Genomic DNA, 6464 nt, shown 5'->3' with positions numbered 1-6464 from the left:
TGAGATAGATGACCATCTAGATAACTATGAAATTGATAGATAATTAAGAAATGTTGTTACCATGAAAGATAAGTTTTTACAATATTGGCATGGCAGAGCTATGCTCTACTCCTTTGTATTTATATTGGATCCTAGAGCTAAGATGAAAGGTTTCAGCAATGTTCTTAGACTTCTATGTCAGCTTAATATGGTAATGATTACTCATGTTACTTAACTGACGTAAGGGTTGAATTATCTGTTGTTTTTAATTATAATGAAAAGTTTGGTGTTGTAAGGTTGCAAAGGGCTGCCAAACCAGACCCTTCAGGTAAGAAAAAGACAGCTTGATGTAAGATCTTTGGTGATGATGCTTCTGGTTGTGGTTCTAGTAGTGCTGATATTGGTGCTTCTTCCTCCTTGCATAGGAGATCATCTGCTAGTGCTTAGCTGCAAGCTGCTACTTCTGGTGCTTCTCTAGCTGCTGCTTCTGAACTCTCTGCCTACCTAGATAGTGATACTGTTAACCAGTACGATGATGATTTCAACATCTTGCACTGATGGTATGAGCATAAACTATCATATCCTATTCTTTCAATATCATCAGAATATGCTTTTAGTATGACTGGCAGGATCATCGAGGAGCGGCGACGGCGTGCCCTGAGATGGTGGAGATGCTATCCCTAGTGAAGGATTGGAAGCAAGGAGATGCAAGACTTCAGCATGCCATAAAGGATCAAGAACTTGAATCTTTTGAAAACTTGTACATGTGGTCCAGAACTTGAACATGTGATGACCTGGACTATTTGAACAATAATCTAGAGTTTGTTGTACTCTTTTTCCTTGTAGGATTTTCTCCTCAGGTGGTGTGAGGTTTTACCTACAAAGATTTTTTTTGAAAGAAATACCCCAAGGGAGACCCCTGAAATTTTTACCTACAAAGATTTTTGATGAGGCATCAAATAAAACAACTCAAATTAGTTTATATAGTTCTGTTCAAATTCGTAAATGTGTATGTGTGTGTTTGAATGTGTATGCTAATATGTACAAGTGTAAGTTTGAATGTGTGAAGATTTCAATTTGTTTAGTTGTAAAATTGAAATAGATGGCAAAAAATCTAGGAAGATAAAGTGGTGGTTAGGAAGCCATAGGCCACAGGCCGGCACGGCACGTAGAGCCCTAATGTGATATTGGGCCGGGCCAGCATGGATAACAAGTCTTCATGTCGTGCCTAGACCGAGGTCCCGGCTCATGTTGTGACCTGGCAAGGCACGAAACTGTAGTCAGACCAGGCCTAATCCTGCCAGGCTAAATAGGGTTCGTGCCGGGCGGCCTGAATAGCCAACAATACTTGGGATGGTGTTATTTTGGCTGCAGCTGCTTGGGTTGCTGGTCTGCAGAGCCAAAAGTAGATCAACACGAGCGGAGCCGAACATTCTTGGAACTCTAAGGTTCAAATTTGTCATCCTTGTTGGATCATCATGCATGTCGCGAGCTTGTTATCCTTGTTGGATCATATCATGCATGTGATGTGAGCATGAACCAACACTGAATTGGGAAAAGAAACTTTCAACGAGGCACAGTGTGGTTCTGTATCTTGACAAACTAGTGTATATAAAGATCAGCAGATATGATGTGTGCTGGTCATGCATGATGTCACTGCAGAAGCTTCGGCAGTAGCCACCGCAGGTCCCCTGCTTGCCTGGTGGCATTGTTGAGACGACGAGGTGCCACCTCCATGAAAAGGACTTAAGTTTATTAAGTGATTGCTCAAGGAGATAACAGCCCCCTTCCAATGCCAACAACTCCATGAACTCTATATATAATCGCTTCTTGCTGTCTCTTTCCTACACACACCACACACAAGCGCTCTGCACAGGATCCTAGCTCCATCCTCTCTTCAGGCTGCTAGCTATCAATCGGCCCCAATGCAAGACACCATGAGCACGACGAAGACAAAGACAAAGACAAAGGGCCTGACGATGCACATCGTAACACTGGCGACGTTCAGAATGGGCCACCTGATCCCTCTCGCCGAGCTAGCCAAGCGCCTCGCTGCGCAGCACGGTGCCACGATCACGCTGTTGACCTTTGCATCCACGGCGTCAGCCACGCAGCGCGCATTCCTCGCATACCTGCTGCCCGCCATTGCCGCCCGCATGCTGCCGCCTGTCGACCTCTCCGACCTACTCCCGGGGACCCTCTATTAAAACTTTCTGGATCCGCTAGGGTAGATCTATTGGGTGCAAACTTAACTCATAGATGAAACAATATGGATCTTGTACGTAACCTAGAGAGAGAGAGAGAGAGGAAGATGTAGAGCGTAGACCATACAAAGAGGTATTGGAGGAGCTGGCCTCGGCGTTGTTGGACATGACGATGTCGAAGTGGTGGTCGGCCGGACTCGTGGACAAGGCATGTTGGTGAAAACGCATGAAAGTGTGCGGCGGTGTACAACCGACGGCGAGATCCAAAGGGGGCGGCGGCTTCCTGTTGCTGGCAGTGCTCCCTTAGATCTGGTTAGGACTAGGTCTGTAGGTGGGTTTGCGGCGGCGGCGCTGAACTTCGTGTACCGCACCCCGGCCCTCACCAGTCTCTTTTATAGCGCTATGCAACGGGGGCCCACCAACCATGGATTGGTTGGGCGCCTCCAATGAGGGCACAAATCATGGGTTGGCCCAGCCGTTGGGCTGAGCCTGAGATCAACTCTAACATTCTCCCCCTTGATCTCTTCTTACAGGCTGCTTCTTATACTCAATTCCATCATAGATTAGTGCATAGGGCGTGCCTCATATCAACGGTTAATACCATTGAATTAACACTTGAACAGACACAATGCACCTTTCTGTTTCGAAATAGAAGCTTGACTTTTGGGCCCTTACTATCCAGGAATCATAGGCTTTCCCGTAAACCTATGTCAGCTAAGTGTTCTCTTAACACATTAGGTGGTAAGCCTTTTGTGAGCATATCCGCTAACATCTTCGTTGTGCTCATATACTCGAGACTTATGGTATGACCCTGGATTTGCTCTTTAACAACATAAAACTTAATGTCAATATATTTGGCAGCACCACTTGACTTATTGTTGTGAGCGTAAAATATTGCAGGCTCATTGTCGCAGTACATCTTAAGTGGTTTTTCTATGCTGTCGACTACTCTTAACCCGGTTATAAATTTCTTTAGATATTTAACCTGCCCGGAGGCCTCATAACATGCCACAAATTCTACATACATCGTGGACGATGCAGTGACTATCTGTTTGGAGCTTTTCCATGATATAGCTCCACCTGCGAGAGTGAATACATAAACTGACGTGGATTTTCTATCATCCATATCTCCCGCAAAGGCTGGGTCTAAATAACAGAATAACCCTCTATCTCTAGGGAATCAGATCTGCTGTATGTTAACATGAGGCCTTTCGTACCCTGCACTTAACGCAAGGCTTTCTTAACCATTTTCCAGTGTTCTATCTTTGGATTGCTTTGAAATTTGCCAAGTATCCCGGTAACAAAATTTAAGTCAGGGTGAGTACATACTTGAGCATGTAAGCTTCTGACAACAGAAGCATATGGTACCGCTTTCATCTGATCTATCTCATACTGGTATTTGGGACACTAAAATTTCCCAAAACTATCGCCCTTGACTATTGGAGTAGGTGTTGGCTTGCTCGCATGCATACCGTACTTCTTCAGTACCTTTTCTAGGTATGCTTTCTATGATAATCCTAAAACCCCCTTTCTTCTATTTCGGTGAATCTCAATTCCTAGAACGAATGAAGCTTCACCCAGATCTTTTATATCAAATTTGGAGGACAAGAATTTTTTTGTCTCCAGTAGTATCACTGCTGGCAAGCACAATATCATCCACATACATGATAAGGAAAATAACATTTCCACTCTTTAAACCCAAACTTTCTTACTGTCTCTTCAAACTTTAAATACCACTGTCTAGATGCCTATTTCAATCCATTAATGGATTTCTTTAGGCGGCATCAAATATTTTCTTTTCTTTCCATGACAAAACCTTTGGGTTGAGCCATGTAAACACTCTCATATGGATCCCCACTAAGGAATGCCATCTTTACATCCATTTGATGTAACTCTAAATCAAAATGTGCCACTAATGCCAATATGATTCTGAAAGAATCCTTACATGAGATAGGAGAAAATATCTCATTATAACCTATTCCTTCTCTTTGTGTGAAACCTTTCGCCACAAGTCGTGCTTTGTATCCTTCTACATTCCCTTTGAAGTCACATTTCGTCTTATAGACCCATTTGCAACTCACTTAATTCCTGTACTCTCTTAAAACTTAAACACGTTGGTGCAGAATTAATTAGAGAGGAAAAACTAGACTTTAAAGTAACAAAAAATGCCTATGGAAAGAATAAAACTAAACTTTTTTCTTTGCTTTCTTAACCACCCAGTAGCGAATGCAGCCCGCCTCCCATGAGAGCGCACTGCACCTTGCGTCCCAGGACATAACTTGGGCCTGGGCCGAGAAAGCGGCTCGCATTTTGACCCCTCATTGGCTGAACCTGGTCCGACCTATATCGACCGTCGGATGCGATCCGACGGCCGCCCGTGCTTCTCGCTTGAGCAAAGTCGGCGACCGGCACCTGCTCCCAAACCCTAGGCTCTCACTTCACTCCCTCCTTTCTCGCTCTTGTCTTCCCGAGTTGCGGCAGCGGCCGGTGCGGCTTGCCAGAGGCACAAGGGCGTAGCCAAACAGAGGCGGCCATTGTATGGCTAGCCGGAGGAGAGTGGCGCCGCCGCCGGTCCCCACATGAGTTCACACGTTCGCCCTGAACTGAGCACGCCGCCGGCGAGAGACTGGACGACAGCGCCCTTGGCACCCACACCCGGAGTTCTTGCTCCAGGCCCACGCGTTGAGGCGACTCGCTCTTGTCCCGCGCGAAGGTGGCCTTCTTGCTAGGGTTAGGGTTTGCTTCTCGATTTGATTCAATTTGGGATATGTCTTCCTGTTCTTTCTTGTTTCTTCCCCAACCGAGATCTACTCGCTAGATCGAGACATCTAATACCATTGTTAAAACTTTCTGGATCGGTTAAGGTAGATCTAGTGGGTGCAAACTTAACTCATAGATGAAACAATATGGATCTTGTACATAACCTAGAGAGAGAGAGAAAGAGAGAGACATAGAGAGAACGAGAGAGAGAGAAAGAGGTAGAGCGCAGACGATCCGCTGAGGTCTTGGAGGAGCCGGCCTCAGCATTGTTGGACATAGTGACATCGAAGTGGTGGTCGGCCAGAATCGTGGACGAGGTGCGTTGGTGAAGACGCGTGACGGAGTGCGGCGGCATACAACCAACGGTGAGATCTAGAGGGGGCGGTGGCTTACCGTGGCTGGCAGTGCTCCCTTAGATTTGGTTAGGGCTAGGTCCGTAGGTGGGTTTGTGGCGGCGGCGGTGAACTTTGTGTACCGCACCCCAGCCCCCACCAGTCTTTATAGCACTGTGCAACGAGGGACCACCAACCAGGGATTGGTTGGGCGCCCCCATTCAGGGCGCAAATCAGGGGTTGGCCCAGCCGTTGGGCTGGGCCTGAGATCAACTCTAATACCCTCGATAAGACGCTCATGTCAGAGGAGTGCGTGCATTCCATCCTTGCGCTCAGGATGCCTTCGACCATGGGGTTGGTGGCGTACATTACCGACCTCTTTGGTATGGACTCCTTCGATGCGGCCCGGGCCACCGGGGTGAGGAGGACGTGGCTGTTCTTCTCCGGCAGCCTCCACACGCTCACGCTCTTTCTCCACCTCCTCGAGCTGGCTGCCTGCATCCCTGGCGAGTTTCGGGACCTGGCCGAGCCGGTGCGCTTGCCGGGGTGCCTACCCATCTCGGGGTGCGACGTCATCTCGCTGCTCCAGGACAGGTCTAGTCCCACCTAAAACCTCATGGTCTACCTCGCCGGGCACTTCCTCAAAGCCGACACCATCCTCGTCAACTCCTTCGAGGCGGTCAAGCCGGAGGTCGCCATGGAGCTTCATCAGCCGAAGCCCGGCCGACCACCGGTGTACCCTATCGGCCCGCTGATCCTACCAGCGAACAGTAGCAACGACACATGGCATGATTGGTGGTCCCCTCGTGGGCCCCACAGACGGAGGTGCTGGCCCACGGATCCACAGGAGGGTTCCTGACGTGCACTGTGGGTGGAACTCGACCCTCGAGAGTCTGGTGGACGGCATGTCGATGGTGGAGTGGCTTCTGTACATCGAGCAGAGGCTCAACACAGTGATGCTGGTAGGAGGGATGGGAGCAGCGATACGGTTGCTGGAGATGATGGACAAGGAGGCGATCGCGGTGGCGGTGAGGGAGGTGATGGTGGGGAAGGGAAGGGTGCCACGGTGCGGGCGAAGGCGGTGGAGCTAAGGAAGGTGGCGAAGGAAGGCACCCGTGGTGGCAGTGCGGCAACGACATGGCTAGACAAGATGGGGTAGAATTGGGTAGGAGAGGAGCAGTAGTTGGTC

At 48.5% G+C, this 6464-nt stretch overlaps 1 pseudogene; it reads left to right on the top strand.

Moving 5' to 3' along the window:
- Positions 1 to 1916: 1916 nt before the first annotated feature.
- Positions 1917 to 6134, top strand: LOC120685034 (annotated as a pseudogene).
- Positions 6135 to 6464: the final 330 nt, after the last annotated feature.

Source organism: Panicum virgatum, chromosome 8N (genome assembly GCF_016808335.1).
Source record: "Panicum virgatum strain AP13 chromosome 8N, P.virgatum_v5, whole genome shotgun sequence".
NCBI classification, from domain to species: domain Eukaryota; kingdom Viridiplantae; phylum Streptophyta; class Magnoliopsida; order Poales; family Poaceae; genus Panicum; species Panicum virgatum.
This window is presented reverse-complemented; position numbering and strand designations above follow the sequence as displayed.